Here is a 25,598-nt window from a genome sequence, read left to right on the forward strand (position 1 = left end):
TAGTTCTCGGGGGACAAAACATCTTTGTTGGTATGTGGTGCTGAGGATCCAACCCGGGCCGCACGCGCGCCAGGCGAGCGCGCTACCGCTTGAGCCACATCCCCAGCCCTACAATAGCTTTTCTAATCTAGGGGACTATCTATAGGAATGAGCAATACTGGCCTAATAATAACTTTTTAATGTTTTTTAAAGCAAGGTTGTATTAATTGTAGCTTTAAAATAAAATAATTATTTATTACCTCAAATTGGAATATTTGTGAAATAACCATATTTATGTATATCATAATCAGAGTTTGAGTCTAGGACTTCTTTATAATGTACCCTTAAAAATGATTCTGAATTCATTTTGGCCACTATAAGTTGGGAAAAAAATAATGGTGCCATTATATTATAATTCATTCCGCTGTCATTTATTTTTTTAAAAAATCAATAAAATTAAAAGAAATTATAAAATACAGTTGGAGTTTTGATATCAGTAGCATTGTTAGGATTTCCACTAAAATCTGAAGCTTATAAAATATAGCAAGAATATCATATTTAATATTAGTAAGCAAGATAATTCTCTTAGCCCTCACATGAGTTAAAACACTACAAAATATTTTAAAAAAAGAAAGAAAGAATAGAGATATACAAAGAAAAAATTCTACATTCAGGGAGGACTTTTTACCCCTAAAAGCGTTTGCTTTTTTTGAAGACTTGATAGAAACTAAAGAGCAATTTTTAATTCAGAACCAGTAAGACAACAGTAAGACAACCTTAGTGAAACAGAATTCAACCTAGACTACCTTCTCTTACTTGGAATTACAATGGAGTAACATTTTAAATAAGGAATTTGAAGTTAGATAACATCACATTCATAAATTATCCCTCATCCATTGTTATATTCATCATCATAGTTACTTGCAAGTTAGATATTCAGAATTACATACAAAGAAATTTCTAGTAGCTCTTTAGGGGTTCCTAATATATGCTAGCGAGTGTCAGTAATTCTCTTAGTGCTAGACAGCCAGTTCTATTTCTCAAGAGTGATATACCCAATATTAGACATATTATATGAGATTAATAGTGTCTGCTTATACTGTCAAAAATGGAAAGATAGATAACCAATTACCTTAGCGTTTTTCCTAGTGTATGCTTCAACAAATGTACGAGGGAGCTATTTCTACTCACAATAATCTGACACCAAATGCATGGTGTCTTTTCTAATACCATTTCTGCTCTCCAACACCAGCTGAGTATCCTACAATTCACTTCCATTCAATCCTGGCACTATCTGAATTAGCTGCAGATTCCACAAGAGTCCAGTCCCACAAGACTGCCTCTACTTCATATGGTAATTGTTAATTCCCAAGTTGCCACTTACTATTACAAATTTGTTATAAGGGATACAAAATTGTTATAAAGGGTCTGAGGATCCTCCATGCTCTTTCAAGGAGCACCACTCTTCTATCATCTCTAGGTTGGTGTTCACCAATCCAGAAGTTCTCCAGATTCCATGGTTTTAAGGATTTTCATGGAGGATCCATTACATAGGTTATGACTGATTAAATCATTGACCATTAGTGATCAAACTCAACCTTCAGCTTCTCACCCCTCCCCAGAGGTCAGGGTGGGGCTACAATTCCAACCCTTTAATTATACCTTAGTCTTTCTGGCAACCAGTGCCACTTCCTAAATCTACCTAAAGGGCCCCCAGGCTCCAGCCAATAATTTGCGTATAAAGACACTCAGCATTCCAGAGATTTCAAAGGTGTAGCAGTGCTGGGAACTGAACCAGGAACCAAATATGTATGTATTATGGGACATATTTGTGAATTTCAAAACTATAATATTCCACTTGACTCTTTTTTTTTTTTTTTTTAAGAGAGAGTGAGAGAGGAGAGAGAGAAAGAATCCTTTTCTTAATATTCATTTCTTAGTTCTCGGCGGACACAACATCCCTGTTGGTATGCGGTGCTGAGGATCGAACCCGGGCCGCACGCACGCCAGGCGAGCGCGCCACCGCCTGAGCCACATCCCCAGCCCCTCCACTTGACTCTTCACCTCCACCAAAACATATTGTATAATTGAAGTCCGAAGAAAATATTTATTTATCTTGTGCTTGTGGTTATATTAGGCAATCTATTCAGCTTTTCCACAGAATATATCATATTTATTAAAGTTCTTTTTCTCAATACAAATAAATAGTCTCCACAAATTGATTTGAATCTGAAGCAAATCTTTTGATATAGAAATTATTTCAATGACTTCAAGCATCAAGCTTAGATTTCAGACTGGGTGTATAGAAACTTCTTAACTGACATTTTATTTCTGAAACCAACTGAGAGCAAGGACAAGAAAATAAAATAGAAATTCTGTCTTCACTAATACTAATAAATAACTTCAACATCAACTTCAAAATAAATGAAGAAGGACTACTATATGTTGGGAAAAGTATAAACGGCAGCCGTACCCCAGAGAAAAAACCCCAACATGGCGCCTAAGGACTTCTTCTTCCTACCTTCTTCTTCTCTGCAGTGGCGCGGAAAAGTTCCCGCCCTTGTGAACTCTCCTGCCGGCACCAATTTCAAATCTCGCTGGCGGGGAACCTTAGCCCCAATGAGAACTAATTCCTGGGCGTGGGAGCTGATATCTGGAAGAACTTGCCAATAAACGGGTGGCCTGCCATTTATCTAAGCCCTACCATCTCCTCTGTAGTTCTATATAAGCACACAGCTTTTTGCAATAAAATTGGAATTCTCCTGGCGAAGGGTCTTTGTGTGGGGAATTCTTTCACTATAGAGTTAAAAAATAGACCAAAGTGAAATAAAGGAAAATAAGAGAAGCTACTTGCCAATAAAGATCTCAAGAAGAGACTGGAAAATCAAAACCAATTGCCCTCAGTTTAGAACTTCTATAACAATGTACAGAGAGAATTTCAAGAGTTTTCTGCTCCTCTGTTTTGAGTTTTGTTTTGTTTTTTAATGTTTGAGTTGGACACAATAGTTTTATTTTGTTTATTTTTATGTGGTGCTGAGGATTGAACCCAGGGCCTCAAACGTGCTAGGCAAGTGCTCTACCACTGAGCCACAACCCTTCTGTTCCTCTGTTTGAAAACACAAAGTTTTTTATCTGGTGTCACAAGCCTGTAATCCCAGTGACTCAGGAACCTGAGGCAGAAGGATCGCCATTTAAAGCCCATCTCAGCAATTTAGCAAGACCTTAAGCAACTTAGTGAAAACCCTGTTTCACAATTTTGAAAAATAAACAATAAAACAGGCTGGAGATATAGTCAGTGGTAGAGCACCCCTGGATTTGAGACCTAGGCAAAAGACAGATAGTTGATTATCAAAGAAAAGGAAATGGGTAGACAGCACTTCCCCATTAACCATTTGCTGACACCTTGGGGGAGGGGAAGGATCACACATTCTAACACAAGCTACCAAAAGGAAAGAAAACCTAAAATCTATTTTAAAAATCGGTAAAAGGGGCAAGACACTGATACCACCAGGGATGAAAATAAATCGGAGTGGTGTTCTGTTTCCCCTGATGTGAAGATTGGGCACCAGAAAATTGCCAAGTCAAGCATAGAAAGCAAGTTTTATTTTGAATAGAGCCCTGCTGTTCTGCTGTTTTATTTAAAGGATGGAATAGAGCTAGACTTCTGCACAGAGGAGGGGCACCAGAACTGGATATCCAAGGAAGTGGGATTTTAGGCTTCCCTTGTTCTCATGCTCTCCTTCTCACTTTATGTTGTTTCTCTCCTCTCCCCATCCTGTGTACACATAACCATTGGTAGGTCAAATGGTGGAGTGAGCCAGGAAGGAATGTAGCAGCCCAGGAGTTATTAATTAACCACTCCTACAACTCTCTGCAGGGAGAAACAATTCCTGGGGCAGGTTACCTTAGCAACAGGTTGGAGGATAAGGGAGTAGGGCTTTAAAGATGTTAGCATTTGATTTCCTTTCCTTATCAACCAGCCACCACTTTCCCAATGGGACCTAATTATTTATTATCTACATTAAATGCCTTTTGCTGCCCACCTCTTTAACAGCCCCACTCCCTCAGGTACCAGCTTTGTGGGCCCCTCCTCCTCTCTGGAGGAGTCTTTCTCCCCCTTCCTCCCCATCTCTCTTGTGTTTCTTAAATAAAATTTACTTTCTACACTTGTCTAGCATTTCTTGGGTGTTTTATCATCAACACTGGGGGAACAATCCTGATTTTTCAAGACTGGTATCAGGTTCAATCCCCAGAGTAACAGCAGCCCACTTTATGTTTTGAATATAGCCCTTGCTGCTTTACTGATGCAACTTATTTTTAAAATGGACATGTTTCTTTCTCTTCCTCTCTCCCTGCTCCTCCCCAATGTCTCTCCCTCCCTAATCTCAGAGGAAAAAAGGATAACCTTTCTTCCTCATCCTAGGCAGAGTGATCTGCCCTTGAGCACACACCTACCAAAGGAACAAAGTAATTCAGATTTTGGGGATGGCACAAGAAGATCTCAGAAATGACCATCTCCCAAATTAATAAGTGAATTCCAATTCCAATAGAAAACACATTGAATGTGACCTTTGAATCACCTCTTTAAAAGCACACAGTTGGTTCTCTAGATGCCAGATTAGCATAAAACAGCATTTCTCTTAGCTCAGTTACCCAGAACTCAGATAGCAAGAATAACAAGAGGTCTAGAATGAAAATTCCTGATTCTGGAGGGATAGTCTGCCCTAGACGAACAAGAGACTGTTTGACTCATTGATCAGATATATAAAAAAAAGAAAAAAAAAACCTTCTCTACCTGTCCACAATTCAGGAGCCATCTTGGAACTGCAGCATGGCAGAGCCTAAAGAAACTGGAAACCCAGATTCGTAAGTTGCATTTTGCTGAGGGAATATAGGTAAGAGATAGGAGAGAGTTGGGCTTTCCCAGCTCTGTGAGCCCAGAGGTTCCTGGGGACTGATGGGACTGGTTACAGAGGGTCAGAGTTAAAAGGTTGGAAGAGAGTTTGAGGGCATTTTACTCTCGGCTCACCCAGCCAGCTGATGTGGCACCCACTGGGTTCCTGGAGCCTGCACTGGGCTGGCACTCTTAGGACCCAGCACCACCTGGTCCCTGACTCCTCCACAAGACCTGCCAAGTCAGGCTTCAGTCTGGCACCCAATGGGGCCTTCCAGCTCCCCAGTCCCCACTCTCCCAATTCCTCCCTAGCACTCAACCTGGCCCATTGCTTACAGTTTCTTGGGCAGCCCTCAGTTCACAGCTCTACTTGGCACTAAACAACTGGGTCCTTGGTGTAGCTGGGCCCTAAATTGCCCCACACCCCAAATAGCCACCAGACCTGCTAAGTCAAGTGCACAGTTTCACTGGCAACCACAGGTTGCACACCCAAAGGTCTCAGCACTCTCCAGCAGGTTCTGGCACCTGGCCTTGATCTGCCCCATGCAAAACAGATGACAAGCCCATCTAACAGTTAAGAAGGTAAGCTGAGAAACTTTTGAACTCCTCTGGAAACAATTGTTCAATTATTTTATTGAGGTTTTTTTCTTATGTCTTTTCTTTTTTCCTTACATGTCTACCATTTTTGAAAACAACTGTTTTTCATGCATCACTTTATTGAGGATTCAGATGTCTGAATAGTATATTTCAGTTTTGTTTTGCATTATTTTATTTATCTTTTTCTTTCCACTTTTAATTTTTTTAATTTTTATTTTACATATTTTATTTTTCTCTCACATGTGTTTTTCCCTTCATTCTCTTCTCTTTTTCTCCTGCTAACAAACAAACTTGATTTTTCCCTATTTTACTCTTCCTATAATTTTTTACTTCTATCTTTTCTCCTTCTTCCTTATAAACATATCCTACACCACTCTTATTCTCTCTTTGTCCACCACCTGAAATTACAAACTTACTGTTTTTATTGTACACAATAATTGTACACATCATTTCTGTTTATTGCAACAAAAATGTAGCTGTTATAGTAGGGGCTACTTGGTTTAAGGCAATATATTGTTGGCATTGTTTGATGCTGTTATTTGTCCTTGCTCTTAAAGTCATGGAACTGGAAACCTTTAGAGACATTGTAAGTCTACAGGGTAGAAACTGTACTGCCTCAGATCTACACTGCTGGATGGGTAGACACACAAACAGCATGAAGAAACAAGGAAACAAATTTCCTCAAATAAACCAAGATGCACCAACAATAAAATCCAGTGACACCACAATGGAAGAAGTGCCAGAGAAGGAGTTTAGAATGTACATAGTTAAACTTATCCATGAGGCAAAGGATGATGTAAGGGGTGAAATCAGAGATAAAATTCAAGAGGTAAAAGAGATGGAGATTCATAAAAGAAATCAAGCAGATATCCTCAAAATGAAGTAATTAATAAACCAAATTAAAAATTCAGTGGAAACCATCACCAACAGACTAGACCACTTGGAAGACAGAACCTCAGACAATGAAAAAATATATAATCTTGAAAACATGCAGAAAAGATGTTAAGAAACCATGAACAGAACTTCCAAGAAGTATGAGACAATATGAAAAGATCAAATTTAAGACTTATCAGAATAGAAGAAGGTGCAGATACAAAGGAAGGCACAATCTTTTCAAAAAATGAATATAAGAAAATGCCCCAAACCTACTGTATGTATATATGTGACTGCATGACCAATATGATTCTGCAACATGTATACTCAGAAAAATGAGAAACTATATCTCGTCTATGTATGATATATCAAAGTGCACAAATGCATGCTACTGTCATGTATAACTAATTAAAACAAATTTGAAAAAATTTTTAAAGAGGCTTACGGACCCCAAATGTACAAAATTACAACACACCCACACCAAAACACATTATAAAATGCCTAACATACAGAATGAGAATAGAATTTTAAATCCTGCCAGAGAAAAATGTCAGGTCACATTTAGAGGGAAACCAACCAGGATTTCAACTGATCTCACAATCCAGACCCTTAAAGGTAGGCTTGTCTTGGAAAAAGAAGAAAATGGATGCCAGCCAAAAATACTATACCCAGCAAAATTAAGCTTCAGATTTGAAGAATAAATAAAAACTTTCCATGACAAACAGAAGTTAAAAGAATTCACAACTAGAAAGTGTATACTACAAAACATTCTGAACAAAATATTCTATGAAGATGAAATGAAAACAAAAGTGAAAACCAGCAAAGGGAGGAACTACACCAAAAGTATAAACAATCAAAGGAGAAACAAATTCAAATTAAAAGCCAGAAATAAACCAAAATGACCAGGCATACAAATCATATCTCAATAATAACCTTGAATGTTAACAACCTAAACTCATCAATCAAAAAACAAATGCTGGAAGATTGGATTGAAAGGCAAGACCCAATAATATGCTGTCTCCAATAAACTCACATCATAGGCAAAGACATCCACAGACTGAAGGTGAAATGATGAGAAAAAAAAAAAAAACATATCACTCACATAGATGTCATAAAAACACAGGGGTTTCTATTTCATATCAGATAAAGTGGACTTCAAACCAAAGTTAATCATAAAGGACAAAGACGGACATTTCATACTGTGTAAGTGAATTATACTACAACAAGACATAAACATTAAAAATATTTATGCCCCAAACAATTGAGCATCTATGTACATCTCAATTTCAAGAACCAAATAGACCACAACACAAAAATACTGGGTGGACTATAACATACCTTTCTCTCTACTGGATAGATCCTCCAAGCAAAAACTGAGCAAAGAAACTATACAAATAAATAATGCAATCAATAGTTTAGACTTAACAGACATATGTAGAATATTTCATCCACCAATGAGCAAATACACTTTCTTCTCAGCAGCATATGGATCCCTCTCCAAAATAGACCATATCTTATTCCATAAAGCATTCTATAAGATCATAATGGAATGAAATTAGAAATCAATGATAAAATAAAAAATAGAAAAACTACACCAACACCTGGAGACTAAATAATACACTATTGAACAATAAATGAGTAACAGAAAAAATCAGAGATGAAATTTAAAAATACTTAAAGGTAAATGAGAACACTGATACAATGTATCAAAATCTCTGGGACACTATGAAGGTAGTGCTAGGAGGAAAGTTCATTGCACTGATCTCATTCATAAAATAATAAAAATAAACAAATAAATGACCTAATATCACATCTCAAAGCCCTAGAAAAATAAGAAAAAATTAACATGAAAAGCAGTAGAAAACAGCAAATAACTAAAATCAGAGCTGAAATCAATGAAATTGAAACAAAAGAAACAATTCAAAATAATTGCCAAAACAAAAAGTTGGTTCTTTGCAAAAATAAATAAAATTGATAAACCCTTAGCCACACTAATAAAGAGAGAAAGAAAACACTAATTACTAAAATTTGTCATGAAATAGGAAATATCACAATGGACAACACTGAAATACAGAAGATAATTAGAAACTATTTTGAAAATTTATACTCCAATAAAATAGAAAATCTTAAAAAGACATTGACAAATTTCTAGAGACGTATGCAGTATACAAAGTGAATCAAGGTAACATAGACAATTTAAACAGACCAATTTCAAGCAAAGAAATTGAAGATGCCATCAACAGCCATCCAACCAAGAAAAGCCTAGGACCAGATGGATTCACAGCTGAGTTCTACAACACCTTAAAGGAAGAACTAACACCAATACGTTTCAAATTGTGACCCTTTCAAACTCATTCTATGAGACTTGTTTCCTTAATACCAAAATCAGACAAAGGCACATCGAGGAAAAACAACTTCAGACCAATATCCCTAATGAATATAGATGCAAAAATTCTCAATAAAATGTTGGCAAATCACATACAACAATATATTAAAAAGATAGTGCACCATGATCAAGTAGGGTTCATCCTAGGGATGCAAGTTTGGTTTAACATATGGAAATCACTAAACATAGTTCATCACATCAAAAGACTTAAGAACAAGAATCATATGATCATCTCAATAGATTCAGAAAAAGAATTTGATAAAATACAGCACCTCTTCATGTTCAAAACAATAGAAAAACTAGGAATAGTAGGAACATACCTCAACATTGTAAAAGCTATATATGCTAAACCCAAAGCCAACATCATTCTAAATGGAGAAAAATTGAAAGCATTCTCCATAAACTCTGGAACAAGACAGGGATGACCTCTTTTATCACTTCTATTCAATATGGCCCTTGAAACTCTAGCCAGAGAAATCAGTCACACAAAAGAAATTAAAGGGATACAAATAGGAAAAGAAGAACTCAAACTATCACTATTTGCTGAAGACATGATTCTATACTTAGAAGATCAAAAAAATCCACCAAAAAACTTCTAGAACTAATAAATGAATTCAGCAAACTAGCAGGATATAAAATCAATATCCATTAATCAAATGCATTTCTATACATCAGTGATGAATCCACTGCAAGACAAATTAGGAAAACTACCCCATTCACAATAGCCTCAAAAAATAAAATAAAATATTGGGGAATAAACTTAATAAAAAGAGGTGAAAGATCTCTACAAGTAAAATTACAGACACTAAAGAAAGAAATTGAAGAAGAACCTGGGAGATGGAGAGCTCTCCCCTGCTCTAGATAGGCAGAATTAACATTGTCAATATGGCCATACTACCAAAAGCATTATACATATTTAATGCAATTCCTATTAAAATCCATATTTCTTCATAGAAATAGAAAAAGCAATCATGAAATTCATTTAGAAAAATAAGAGACATAGTATAGCCAAATAAATCCTTAGCAAGAAAAGTAAAGCAAGAAGCATCACAATACCAGACCTTAAATTATACTACAAAGCCATAGTAATAAAAATGGTATGGTATGAGCCCCAAAAAGACAAGACCAATGGTACAGAATAGAAGACACAGAAACAAACCCACATATGTACAGTTATCTCATACTAGACAAAGGCACTAAGAACATACATTGGAGAAAAAAAATAGCCTCTTCAACAAATGGTGCTGGGAAAACTGGAAATGTGTAGCAAAATGAAATTAAACCCCTGCCTCTCACCTTGCACAAAACTGAGCTCAAAGTGGATCAAGTAATGAGACATGAGAACAGAGACCCTGTGCCTAATAAAAAAAAAAAAAAAGTAGGCCAAAATCTTCACCATATCAGCTTAGGTGATTTCATTAACAAGACCCCCAAAGCACAAGAAGTAAAATCAAGAATCAACAAATAGCATGGAATCAAACAAAAAAGCTTCTTTAGAGCAAAGGAAACAATAATGTGAAGAGAGAACCTACAGAATGGAAGAAAATCTTTACCACATGCACCTACAGCTCAGATGGAGCATTAATCTTCAAAATATATAAAGAACTCAAATAACTTAACACCAAAAAAACACAAATAACCCAATCAATAAATAGACTAAGGAACTGAACAGACATTTCACAGAAGAAATATAATCGACCAACAAATATATGAAAAAATATTCAACATCTCTAGCAATTCAAGAAATGCAAATCAAAACTACATTGAAATTTCATATCACTCTAGACAGAATGGCAATTATCAGAAATGCCAACAACAATAAATGATGGCAAAAAATGTGGGGGAAAAGGTACAATCATACATTGCTGGTGGGACTGCAAATTGGTGCAACCACTATGGAAAGCAGTATGGAGATTTTTTTGAGGAGAAAACTTGGAATGGAACCACCACTTGACCCAGTTTTTCCACTCCCAAAGGACTTACAAAGAGCATACTACAGTGACACAGACACATCACTGTTTACAGCAGTACAATTTACATTAGCTAAACTGTGGAACCAACCTAGGTGCCCTTCAACAAATGAATGAATAAAGAAAATGTAGTATATATACACAAAGGAATATTACTCAGCCTTAAAGAAGAATGAAATTTGCCAGTAAAATGGATAGAGCTGGAGAATATAATGCTAAGTGAAATAAGCCAATCACAAAGAATGAAAGGCCAAATGTTTTCTCTGATATGCGGATGCTAATTCACAATAGGGGTTGGGGGGATCTGGAATAGAGGTACTTTGGATTAGATAGAGGATAGTGAAGGGAGAGGAGGGGTTATATGGGTAGGTAGGATAGTAGAATGAATCAGACATTATTACCCTATGTGCATATATGATTACACGACCAGTGTAACTCTACATCATGTACAATCAGAAAAATGAGAAGTTATATTCCATTTATGTATGATGTGTCGAAATGCATTCTACTGCCCTGTATAACTAATTAGAACAAATTTTTTTAAAAGCACACTATTCCTGTTGATGGGCAGAATCACAGTCTTTGGGACAGAAGTTGCCTGTTTCTCCTTTGCCAGCAAAGCAACAAGACTTTTTCCTTTTTCTCAAAACTGTCCTCCTTATTGGATTGGCATTGGGAACAAGGACTGAGATTTCAGTAACACCAGTACCAAAACTAACAACATGAAACTACAAATTTGAAAGGTAGACAAAAATGACCAATGAAATACATAGATACCTTTATTACTGTAGCAAAGTAGAGAACAAATTATGAGCAGATAATACACTGAAGGCAGTTAATACACTGTAGACACTTAAAGAGTTTGGGAAATTTCACCTTAAAATGGGACACCCTAGAATGCTGATTATCTTAAATGCACTTGGACAACAAAAGATGCTGGAAGATGCTTTAATATTTCCTTATCTGTGTAAAAATAGGACCCACCAAAGGAAAAAAAATGATTACTTTTGGTCTTTTATCTCACTTTTCATTAACTTACATCTGCAGGAAAGGAACTAAAGAATGTAACCACACCTAGGCAGGTTTTGTTACAGCTTTTGTCCATCTTTTAGTCCTAGTCAAATTCCAAAGAAAAGCATTGGCTAACTATTATCTGAACATTGGGCCCATTCATGCCCCTAAAATGTTATCAGCCCTCAAAACTGTCATGTTCCCCATCCCTCCCTTCCCTGTGAAAAAGAATCTCTGAGCATCTGGATCTCATTGAACTACTGAATAATCACACTCCTGTGAGTGTCCCCTGTGCATGTTTATTAAATATATTTATAGACATTCTTTTTTCTACTAGTCTATTCTCTATTCATTCCAGCAAACCGTCACAGGGTGAAAAGGAAGCTTTCCCTTTGCCCCTACAATGCCTACAGCCCCAACTTGGTCAACTAAAAATAAGACAAGGATAAGCTATTACACATACATTGTTCACTCCATGGAACTCACTGAGTCAGGGAGATTTCCTTATAACCCAGATCACATGATGACCATTCCTCTGTACTATTTATTCTATAATGCCTGGTCCTAAAACAGGGTGGTGCTGGGGATTGAACCCAGGGATTCACACTTGTTGGGCAAAGGCTCCACTACTGAGCCACATCCCCAGCCCTTTATTTAAATTTCCTTGAGAGGAATATAATCAAAGGAACTATAAGATGTGCTCATTACATCAAGTTTGGGGGGTCCAGTTGTTCTGTTTTATTTCTTTGTTTTGCAGTATTGGGGAGTAAGCCCAGAGCCTCCCACATGCTAGAAAAATGCTCTACCACTAAGCAATGTCTCCTGCTTTTGTTTTTGTTGTTGTTGTTGCTACAGGATCTCACAAAGTTACCCAAACTTGTCTCAAACTTTTCATCCTCCTGCCTCAGAATCTCCAGTAGCTGGGAAGCTGGGATTGCAGACGTGCACCCCCATGCATGGCAGCAAGCAAGAGACAGAGTCCAAAAGCAATTCCATGAATACAATTAAGCAACTTGTACAGAGGTAGCGTTGTCAATATGTGGGGTAAAGGGAAATTGTTCAATAAATTTCATGCAAACAATAGGGGGAAAGGAAAATCAGAATTCAATATCAATTCTTACACAAAAATTAATTCCAGGGGTATTAGCAATTTAAATGTAAACATCAAAGCTACAATATCTTTCACAGGAAAAAAAAAAGCATATTCTATGACCTGAGGGTAAGAAAGGAATTGTACAAGCAAGATGTAAAAAATTCAAATTCTAAGGAATCGATTGATACATAATACTTCATTAAAATCAAAATCATTGTGTTTATTCATTAAAAACACCAAAATGAGAGTTTGTTTATAACCTACAAGCTAAGAGAAGTTAACATAGTAATTGACAAACAACTGGTGAAGACCCATGAGGAATGCCTTCAGGTCAGTATGAAAATTATAATTAATCCAGTAGAAAATTTGAGGGAAAAAATAAGTCTTGTTAATGCCAGCTTAAATGAAGAAAATATAAATATGGAAATAAACGGCCAAAATATACTCAATTGCACCAACAATAAGGAAAACACAAATAAAATGATAATGAGTCAATATTTTTCCCTGACCATAATAGCAAAACTTTTTAATCTGATAATATCCGTACTGAACATGAGGAACATTTTCATTACATAAAAGAACAGGGGACCTTGGGAGCCATCAGGCACTGATGATGGGGGGTATAAATAGATACAGCCACTTTGGAAAATGATTTCACATTCTCTCAAGCTGTTCATACAGAGAATCAAGCAATTTCAACTGAGGTACATAACCTGGAGCATTGGACTCAAATTTTTCTTAATGTATTCCCTAAATACTTTTTAAAATTTCTATAATCCCTTTCCCATTTTTAAATTGACCCCTGCTGTTAATCAGATGTTTTTATAGTTCTAAAAGATGTCATTTCCTGTTTAATGAAAATATGGCCTTTTTAAATTAAACTGCTAAATACCTTTATAAATGTGGCTACATAATCTAAACATAAGAATATATTTTACCCCAATTCTTTATCTTAATATGCATAATCAAACAATTATAATATTCAGGAATTTAACATCTGTCCTTATTCTCCTTGAATTCATATTCTGTTCAATTTCCTTCACATAATTTTTGTCCCAATGGAATGTAATTTATACTTGAAAGTCTTTCCATAAAAATAGTATGCCAATTTACAAAGTAAGAAAATCCTAAGTAGAGAAACATAAGTGAAAAATTAAAAGGAAAAAAAAAGCAAGAAAAGTCCTTCAGTCAAGATGATGAAATTGACTTAGCTTTCCTACATCTTTCACTACATACAACTAAAAACTCTGAAACCGGATGTGAAGAACACATAAGAGAGAATGGATAGTAGGAAGATGACTGTCTATGGAACATAAGACCAAGGAATGACACTGTGGTTGGTTCCCTGTGTTTTCATTGGAACTCATATACCCTAGACTTGGAGCTGAGGAAGCTGGCAAAGAGGAAATGCCAACAGAATCATACAGAAAGATGCCCTGGCCCTGGGGTTCACCCCTCACTGGTGGGTATAAATAAAATTTTTTAAAAATTCCCAACAAAAGCCTGTCTAGCCAAAGAAGGAGGAAGAGGGTGCCTAGCAAGGCCAACAACTAACCCCTCTACTCCATTAAACAGATTTTTAAAAAAGAAAAATAAAAAACTACCCACCTCAACCATGATAGGGAAGGCCAAGTAAAAAGACTTGTTCAACCTAACAAGGTATTCCAAGTTCACTCTAACCAGGTTGCTTCTGAGATCAAGAAGTAGGAAGCCCATCCTTTCATCTCTTTCAGCCAGATATAAGCCTCCCCCTTTGAAGTCAGGAGGGACCACTGGGGAAACTGGAAGTCTCAAATCCACAGTCCCACCAAGCTGCAAGGAGAGGCCTCCCTGCACCTCAAGTGCAACAGAGCACACTGCTGTGAGTACCCTGTACTTCTCTTTCCATCTGGCAGAAAAAGGAAGATCTTCTCCTGCTAGAGTGTTATTACATAAATGCAGGTAAAACAGGTTTACGGAAAGCACAATTAAAAATCACTTGTCATACCAAGAACAAAGATGATCTCAACTGAATGAAAAAATAATAAGCACCAATGACTAGATGACAGAGTTGTTAGATTTTAAAGCTGCTATGATTGAAAGAAAAAAAAGCTTCAAAACATTACAAAAAGAAAAGAGAAAACTTCAGCAAAGAAATATAAAGTCTCAACAAAGAAAAAGGGAAAACCAAAAGGGAATTTTAAAATTGGAAATTTTTTTTAATATTTTTTATTGATTATTTAAAGCATTACATAGCTCATGATATATCATCTTTCATACATTTGACTCAAATTGTGTTTTGAACTCCCATTTTCACCCCAAATACAGATTGCAGAATCACATCTGTTACATATTCACATTTTTACATAGTGCCATATTAGTGACTGTTGTATTCTGCTACCTTTCCTATCCCCTACTATCCCCCCCTCCGCTCCCCCTCCATCTTCCCTCTCTACCTCCCCTGCTATTGTTCAATTCTCTCCCTTTTTTCCCCTCCCCCTTGCCCCTCATAACCTCTTATAATTTTATGTGTCATTGAAGGTCTCCTACCATTTCCATATGCTTTCCCTTCTCTCTCCCTTTCTCTCCCCCCATTCATCTTTGTTTACTGTAGTCTTTTCCTCATGCTCTTCCTTCCTGTTCTGTTCTTAGTTGTTCTCTTTATATCAAAGCACACATTTGGCATTTGTTTTTTAGGGCTTGGCTAGCTTCGCTTAGCATAATCTGCTCTAATGCCATCCATTTCCCTGCAAATTCTATGATTTTGTCATTTCTTAGTGCTGCATAATACTCCATTGTGTATAGATGCCACATTTTTTTTATCCATTCATCTATTGAGGGGCATCTAGATTGGTTCCACAGTCTAGCTATTGTGAATTGTGCCGCTATAACCATTGATGCAGCCGTATCCCTATAGAGTGCTCTTTTAAGGTCCTCAGGGAATAGTCCAAGAAGTGCGATAGCTGGGTCAAATGGTGGATCCATTCCCAGCTTTCCCAGGAATCTCCATACTGCTTTCCAAATTGGCCTCACCATTTTGCAGCCCCACCAGCAGTGTACAAGTGTACCCTTTTCCCCACATCCCCGCCAACACTTATTGTTGTTTGACTTCCTAATGGCTGCCAATCTTACTGGAGTGAGATGGTATCTTAGGGTGGTTTTGATTTGCATTTCTCTGATTGCTAGAGATGGTGAGCATTTTTGGAAAATTTTTTAAATCTAAATAAATCCTCAGAAATTGGGATCAACAGAAGAATGAAAGAGAAAGAGAAAAGAATAAGAGAATTAGAAAATTAAACAATAGAAATTACTCAATCTGAAAATAGATAAAACAAACTAAAAACAAAAAATAAAGCAATATTTCAGGTGGATTTTAAATCTTCTCACCACAAAAATATATGTGTGAAGTAATATAAGATTTAGCTATTCCACAATATTTCAAAACACAATGTCATATACCATAAATACATAAAATTTTTATTTGTTAATTTGAAAACATAGAAGAAAAACGTGAAATGATTGACAGAACTAAGAAATGCAGATTCATAATTACAGTTGAATATTTCAGGGTTTTTTTTAATATTTCTTTCTAAACATTTGATAGAACATCTAGACAGAAAATCATCAAGAAGATGAAAATGACAGCACCATCAATCAATAGCATCTAATTGACATTCATACAACACACCTCTCAACAACAGTGAATACTCATGTTTTGCAAGTGCCCATAGCACGTTTACAAAGAAAGAACATATCCTAGACTCTTGTGCACCACATTACTTATCTTTGAATTTGATACATCTGTGTAGACTAGAAGAGACTGAGTTAAATGGTATTTATGCCAGAAAATGTGCATGCTTCCTCTTTTGCTAAGCTAGTATACACAGCTGGAAGAACTGAGCTAGGTTTGTTATGGTCTTGCTTCAATTTCCTCTGGAAAAGGATGCTTCACCAGAATTTTTCCTGCCCATCTCACAGGGCGAAGGAGTATTTTACCTTTCTGCAGCTGCAGTATGCCTTCACCTGTTCCTTGGGGGTGACAGCATTTGTTTTCTCTTCCCCATTATCTTAAATCTTTTTGCCATTTAAGAGAAGGATCTAGGAGGAGTTTCTTCTTCTCCCATAGACACTGGCATTCCCCTCCTCCACACTTCAATGCTGAGGTATCTTTTTCAAATCCTACTAATTTTTCTCACATGCACCTACTAGCAAGCTGTGGAGACAAATCTGAAAGTAAATGCAAACGCTTGTTTGGTCTGAGACTCCCAAACTGTCAAAATTTTTAGTGAATTCTCTCTAATAGCACATACAGTGCTGTTAGCACATGCAGTACCCAAAATCTTCTCTCCCATGATCTACCACCCCTGAGCTTTGCTTTTACTTCACCTCTCCTTGGCTCTCTCTGCCTTTCTTCGGATTTCAGATAATTTGTTTATTAGTTTTTTTTGTGTGTTGTGCTGGGGATCGAACCCAGTGCCTCACACGTGCTAGGCAAGCGCTCTAACACTGAGCCACAATCCCACCTCAGATAATTTGAATATCCTATTATATCAACTCTCTGATGAGCTCAAAAGAAAAAGTTATGGTTTTGTAATTTATCTGATTTTCTTCTTCTTCTGAGTGTGGAGCATGCTTTAGATTTTTATATCCTAGGCAGATGTGAAAGCTCCAGTTTCCAAATTATGATTGAAATGTATGAAGTTTAAGTTACTAATTATGCCACTCCTTCCATAAAACCTCATTTTTTATTAGTATTCTGAATGATTTTGTCCTTTCAAATATAATCTTCCTACAAACTTCTACAGAGTCAATACAAAAACCAAAATTTTTATGAGATGGGATTATTTTAATTGATCTCTTTAGGTTGCCTTGAAATCTAAATTTAAGTTTGCAACTTAATTTAAAGTAAGAAATTAATTAAAAACTTAACAGTATTCATATTTCACTTTGAAATCTTGTTTGCTAGACATGTAAAATGAAAGCTCCTGTATCATTTAAGGAATGTGCAAAAAAAAAATAATCAAAATTTTAAAATTTTAAAAGCTAGAAATTTATATTCAAACTCACATAAGCAAAATCACTGGTAGTTTAAATATGATTATGAACAAAATAGTAGAATTTTGGTTAAATATAGTAGAATTGAGGGAAATTTTTTTAATATGTAGTGATAGCTATTTCACTAACATATAAGTAGTTTTGTGATTCACTAGCCTATTCCCTCAGTAACGTATCAACTTTAGCTAATATTTCTAACTTACTAATTATGCAATACCTTCCATAGAACCATCAGTCACCAAAATTGAACATTCTCATAAGGTCATTACACTACTTCCATTAAAGCCATCAAATATTCCACTAATTTTTTTAAGTTACTAATTATGCAATTTCGTCCATAGAACCACCAGTAACCAAAATTGAACATTCTCATAAAGTCATTATACCAACTTTCACTAAAGCCATCAAACATTCCTGAGATAGCTTAAAAAAATGGTAAATTCATCAAATTAGACATTCAACAACATATTTTACATTCTTTGAATTCACTGAACATGAATTGATTTGTGAACTACATTTTTTTTCTTTTTTCTTTTTTTTTTTTTTTTAAACAACTGAAAGTAAGAACTTGTCCTCACAATGATTCCCCCCCTACCTAGAGTTTTGATCACTTCTGGACTAATTACTACAATTTCCATGAAGAGATTAAATGAAATAATATTTTTTTTGAGAGAGAGAGAGAGAGAATTTTTTTTTAATATTTATTTTTTAGTTTTCGTCGGGCACAACATCTTTGTTTGTATGTGGTGCTGAGGATCGAACCGGGCCGCAGCATGCCAGGCGAGCACGCTACCGCTTGAGCCACATCCCCAGCCCTTGTGAACTACATATTAAGTAAATTGTCCATTTTAGAAAATTGAATACTGGCCAATTACCTTCTTCTATCAAAGCTTCAAGTATTAGAAACAACCTAAGCGTCTATCAATAGGGAGAGATACATTAACTACATTATGAACAATCCATAGAGCTCAAGTCTCTGAAAAGCAGTGGTGCAATTTCAAATGAATGGGCATGAACTAGTCTTCAGTAAATAAGGAGAAAAAGCAGTTATTGCCTATATATAATTCAGTGATTCTAAAAGTGTGAATCCCAGACAAGCATCATCAGCATCATCTAGGAACTTGTTAGAAAGGCAAATATTCATTTCTCAACCCTAACCTCCTGAATCAGAAACCCTGAGAGTAATACATAGCATCTGTGTTTTAACAAGCCTTCTAGGTGATTGTGAGACATGTTAAGTTAGAAAATCACTGCTGTAATTAAAGAAAAGCATTGCACACATCAGTGAAAACACACACAGAAACATGCATTCATATCCTTCTAGACACACAGGACATCCTCCTAAAATACATAGAAATCTTTGAGGGTTTTTTTCCCCCCAGGTAATAAAACAGAGACACTAGGGGCAAAGGATTGAAGGCAGGAGAAGCTTGTAGTACAAATCATTCAATTTTGGTACTATTTGAATTGGTTTTCCACGAACACTTTGACAAAAAGATAATCTTTCAAAAAAATTTTTCAAGTTTAAACCTGAAGATATGTTCTAAGTATTGTTCATATAAATATTTTTTCATTGAATTTCCATATTGAAATGAAGGAAAATTAAAATTACAGACTACTTCTTACTGTGTCAGCTTGTTTTTCATCACTGTGACCAAAATACCTGACAAGAACAACTTAGAGGAGAAAAATATAATTTTGGCTAACAGCTTCAGAGGTCTCAGTGCCACCACTGCTGTAGGCCTGAAGTGAGATAAAATATCTAGGAGAAAGGGCATGGTGGAAAAAAGCTGTTCAGCTCATGGAAGTCAGAGAGCAGAGAGAGGGGGAGGAGCCAAAGACAGATATAGTCCCCAAGGCCATGCCCCTAGTGACCTACTTCCTCCAGCCATGCCACATCAGCCTACAGTTACCACCCATTCGTTCAGTTCTCCAATGGGTTAATCCATTTGCTGCATTAATCCACTAATAGGTTATAGCCCTAATTATTGCCCAAAAGCCCCACCTCTGAAACTTTCTGCATCCGGCAGGGATCATGCTTTCACCACATGAGCTTTTGGGGGTGTGTTCCAGATTCAAATCATGGCACACATTAAGGTTGAGAACTGCTGAGGGCCATTACCAAGTAGGAATGACGCATCGAAATTTCCTTGCCAGCGTACCCCATGTTAAATGGACTTGCCTTGGAATTTCGCTGTTGACATTGCATGTGTGTTTGAGAAAGGTGACCCTACTCAAGGACGAGGGTGGATCCAGGATTAGGGTGTATCCTGCAGTTTGAGGAAGTATAGTATCCCGGTCCTTGGGTTTAGGGCGTTCCCAGTTTAAGACAATAGGGATTTTAGGGAAATTGGAGGTTGAAGATTATTGCTGCCGGGATTAGGGCGTTCCTGCTGCCTGAGCTCCCGTTGAGCTCTCGTGAGATTCAGAGAGGATTATGGGAGAAAAAGCCTTGTGGAGTAGGTGAATTAGGAGGAGAACTGGGATTGCCCCAGAACGTGTGTGGAGGCCGGTGTGAGTTCGGGAATAAAGAATTGCTGTTTGAATCTACAAAGCTGTGTGGTGGCTCGTGATTCTGTGCCCAGCCAAGACTGCGGCAGAGAACAGATAGCAGGTTACAATCAAGGTACATTTCTCACTATCTGGAACTTGAAACCAATAAAGTAATGTGTTGACTTAAATTAACTGTCATGCTATTACCTTCCTAAAGATACCACCACATGACATTTTAAGAAATGTCTATGCAAGGTAGAAAATTATTCATAAAATGTTTCAAAGTAGGTATCAACAGACCACAATTTTAAAAGGAATACAAAGTACCATATGCATAATTCATCTCCTCCACACTGTAGTGAACTTGGCAGTAATCTCAATTGAAACTTACAAAGATGAGCTTATATTGTCTCTGAAGGCAAAAGGCTCCATTTATTTTTCCAATATATAAGGTTCTTTAATTTGTACAAAATCTTTCAAAATGTTTTAAATATGATATATAAGAATATCTCTATAGACTTCTTCCATTTTCAAAGCATTCCAGAAAGTCAACTAATTATTATCACCATTACAAAACTGCATTTAAGATATTTCTGCATTTCAATATGATTTTCCTTTTGAAATAGTAAGATAATTAAGCCTCAGATTTTAAACTACAAATTAGGTGAATTGTTGTGTGAAGACAAAAACTGAAAAAAAAAATCCAAGTCATTGTGATTATGAAGTTCTGTTTATACAAGTCCTGTTGTGGTTTTAAAATACATACCTAAGTTTGTAATATTTCTCCTATTGAGTGTAGGCTAGACCCTGCAGCTTGCAGCTAATGAATGGAACCTCATGGAAGTTATGTGATACTATTTCTGATATTAGGTTATTAAAAAGTATTATCTTACACTTAAGGTGCAAATTTTAAAAATCTCTTTTTTAGATCATTTGATCTTGGAAAATTCACCTGCCTCATTGTGAGGACATTCAGGAAGTTGATGGACAGACCCACATAGTAAGGAACTGAGGTTTCCAGCCAAAAGCTGGCAAAGACCTGAAGTCTGACAACACCAAGTGAGTGAGCTTGAAAGCTGATCCTCACCTTGCCTGTCTCCAGACAAGCTTTCAGATGGCCGCAGCCCTGGCCAATAGAGTAGTCCCCCTTATCTGTGTGGTATATATACCAAGGCTCCCAGTGGATACCTAAAACCATGGCTACTGCCAGAGCCTATGATTCAGTGCTTTCTGGTGCAACACATTGCCTTCAATCAGAACATACTTTCTGTTTCTGTCTTCTACCTACAAATTTAATGTCTTTTCCATCTTAAATGAAGACTTATCATGCACTGTGGACATAACTTTTGCAGTCTGAATTAATAGAAAAACTTGCAAAAACTTATTTCTGCTTCTTCACAATTTCATGGAGAGAAGATTCATTCTTACATAGATTTTAACAACATCATCGTATGATTTTTTTCTATTCTTCTTAAGTAGAGAATTTTCAACTATTAAGTAAAATAAGCTTATCTGAACACAAATACTGCAATGCCATAGCAAGCAGTCTAAAAAAAAGACAGTGATAATATACAGCAAGCAAAGACTGGACAAAGGAATGATTTGTGTTCTAGCTGGAATGGAGTGGGAAGATCCAAGATTTCAGAATGGCACACAATTTAAAACCTATGAATTTCTGGAACTTTCCATGTAATTTCTTTGTACCAAGGTGGACTTGTAGGTTATTGAAACTGCAGAAAGCAAAACCACTTATGACTTACAGAAACTGTGAGATAATAAACATTCATTGTTTCAGGATCCTAAGTTTTGTTGCAATTTGCTGTGCAGCAAAAGATAATATAAGCCCTAGACAACATCATCAGTTAAATATCATGAACATGCATTTTTTATTTCCCCAACATACCTTGCTTTGTGGAATCAGTCTTTCCCACTCCAAATAGGAGTGTTCAATACAAGTCACTGATATGGCTCACTTTTACACTCTCCTTGGCCAGGAGACCCAGAATCAACACAGCAAAACAGGGAATGCTCTATAATTCAGAATGATCACTTCAGAGCTGCACATGAAAGTTAAACTGGAACCAATCAGAATTCTCAACAAAAAAACTTTTTGCCTATCCTTACTCAGTAGAGAACTTTCAACTTCTCATTACTTCCTTTTATTACATGAAGTACTTCATGGTTTCCCTAGAATATTTCAATTGCTGGTATCATTACTGGGACTATTGGTAAGTAAAATAGGGGTAATCTGAACACTGCAATACCACAAGCCATCTAATAACTGAGACAGTTATTAAGTTACCAATAGGGAAATAGAGTATACAGCATGGATATGCTGAACAAATGATAGTCTGACAAAGGGTAGAGGTTTCCAGAAAGATGTTCAACCTTCTTCTGAGATATTCTAAATTTTGTATAAGCATAAAGGTTCTGTGTCATTTTTTTTCACACCAGTGAGAGATGTTCTGAAAAAAAGAAGATGATCAGATACAGGAAAGTAGCAAACATGAGATGGAAAGGGGGTATGTTTCATCACATTGTTTAAACTTCTGGATGCTATTATCTACCTTGAATGTCCCACTTAGATGAGTTCTTACTGCAGCTACTTAAGGCATTGGGTTTCTTTGTCTGAATAAGTCTGAATAAGCTCTAATATATTTCATAAATTTTATGAATTAAAAATATACCTAAGGCCCATGCTTCTGGCCATGATGTGATAATAGAAACCAGTTTTTTAAACCTTCATAATAAACAACTAGAAATGAAAAAATGTATGTAAAATAAGAATTTTTAGACATTAGACAAGTCATTACAAGAGAGTGATTCCTGAAAAAGGCGAACAAGGGAGAAGAGTCTTAAAATTACCCCTAGCCTTCAGACTGCAGTTTCTAGTCCTTGGCGAGGAATGCCAGATAAAGAGAAAATCCTGAAAGATTTCCTAAACTGAGAAAGCAGAATTGAGAATATGGGGAATCCAAAACATGCAGGAGTATGCTACAGAGAGAAAGAGAACTCTGAAAATACATAATGGATTTCTTAAAAGTCTTCAGATGAGTATATTTTTAGCACACACATGTGAGGTCCAAGACTGGTAAAGCAATTCCAGAGATCGTATCATGTCAGGAAAAATTCATGGTCCCAACCACAAGTAGGCAGAAATCTCTTAATGTATGAGAATGGGGTCATATATTCACAAGGGATTTCTCTCAGTAATGGAATGAAACCAGTTACAATCTAAAGGCCACTCTGGTGTTTCCGTGAAATGAGTCAAGTGAACATACAAGGAAAAATTGTAAAAAAATAAAATAAAATTCTACAATCAAACAATAAAATATTCACAAAATATCCTAGTCAATCTATTTCAACATTAGTTTGGAAATCCCAGTCAGTGCATTCAAAAATAAGAAAGTAAAAAACACATAGATTGGGGGGATATATAAAATCTTCTTTATTCACCAATGACAGGAGTATGTATGTTGAAAAATCTCAAGAAATCTACAAAAAAAGAAAAAAAAATCTCCTCGAGCTAAGTACAGAGTTCAGTGAGGTTGCAAAGTCAATAAACAAAAGTCAATTGTGTTTTTATAAATTGTCAATATGCATTTAGAACTTAAAAATTTTTAACTATACCATTTAAAAGACTATAGATAAATTTGACCGAATACATATATGATCTGTACACTAAAACATTGCTAAAAGAAACTTGAGTAGATGAAGTATCAAAATACAACATTTTCTTAGGTCAAGACAATTACTGGAAAGATTTCATTCTTTCAAAATTGATGTATAAATTCATAGCTATCTCAAAAAAGAAAGCATGAGGAGTCACTGCCACCGCCACCGGAACAGCAGTGCTGGACTGAGAGCACCCAGCCCTACCTGGTCTTGCAGCAGCATTCTCAGACTTGTTCCAACAATCTGTCAAAACATGGTGATTACTATGAAGCTTTAGGTGTGCAAAGACATGCCACACCTGAGGATATCACAAAGGACTATTGAAAACTGGCACTAAAGTAGCATCCAGATAAAAATCCTGAGAATAAAGAAGAAGCAGAGAGAAAATTTAAACACTTAGCTGAGGCATAGGAGGTGTTATCAGATGCTAAAAATGGGGGATTTATATGACAAAGAAGGCTTAAACGGTAGAGGTGGAGGTGTAAGTCCCTTTGAGTTTGGCTTCACTTTCCCAAACCCTGATGATGTCTTCAGGGTTTTTTTTTTTTTTTTTTTTTTGGTGGAAGGGACCCATTTTCATTCAACTTCTTTGAAGACCCATTTGAAGACTTTTTTGGGAATCAGAAACCAAAATATGGGCTTGTTTTTCTCTGCTTTCAGTGGGTTTTCATCATTTGGAGGTGGATTTTCTTCATTTGATACAGGGGTCACTGTATTTGGGTCACTAAGTCACAGTGGCCTTACTTAATTTAACAGAAATATAGTTTAACAGAAATGTTAACAGAATTAACAGAAACATCATTTTTGTTTTTTTGTTTTGTTTTGTTTTTAAGATTTCAAAGGAACTCGACTTTCGGTATAACTGTACCTAATCTAAAGTATTTATAAACTGCTCATGGGACCTTCTATTTTGTCACAGACAAATTGGGACCACACAATAGGACCTTTTTTTTTTTTTTGGTCTTTAAAATTGTTATAATCTTTGTATATACTTTGCTTTTTTATTAAACATAATCCAAAGTGAGCCTTGACTTTGAGTTAGTGGTAGGACAAGACTGTATCCTAACACCAGCATGGATCTGCTTTCCATTCTGTTTGAAATGTGAGCCAAATACAGCCTGCTGTGAGCTAACATTGCCAGGATGAGTTTCCTATAGAAATAATTTGGGTTTTTTTCAGTGTTTAGTAATGAAAGATTAATGCATTAATGGTAATACATTTCTGGTTTAATATAAGTTTAAAGGTGTTTTCTAGAGGTGCTGGCAACTTAGTATAAGGTTTGACAATTGTTTAAATATGTAATGTTAAGCTTAGGTGTAAAAAAGCTGGTAAACTGTGTCTTTGTCATCTGCTTTTTTTAAAAAAGAAAAAAAATGTTATGTGTTGGTGTAAAAACGAATAAATTTATAGCAATCTCAAAATATTTCTAGTAGGTTTTGGACAGAAATTGACCATTTGATTTAAACTTATAAGCAAATGCATAAGACCTAGAAAAGCCATAAAAAAAAAAGAACAAAAGTTGGAGGACTTATGCTATCTTATGTCAAGATATATTATAAAATTATATTAATCAAGAAACTGTGATATTGGCAT

General features: G+C 36.1%; 1 pseudogene across 1 annotated transcript; it reads left to right on the forward strand.

Annotated features, from left to right (window-relative positions):
- Window positions 1-6,125: 6,125 nt before the first annotated feature.
- LOC308654723 (dnaJ homolog subfamily B member 6-like) lies at window positions 6,126-24,753 on the forward strand (annotated as a pseudogene). The gene is made up of 2 exons: window positions 6,126-6,299; window positions 24,129-24,753. The product of its transcript is annotated as a dnaJ homolog subfamily B member 6-like (transcript).
- Window positions 24,754-25,598: the final 845 nt, after the last annotated feature.

Source organism: Spermophilus citellus, assembly GCF_964194105.1.
Source record: "Spermophilus citellus genome assembly, chromosome: 8".
NCBI classification, from domain to species: Eukaryota; Metazoa; Chordata; class Mammalia; order Rodentia; family Sciuridae; genus Spermophilus; species Spermophilus citellus.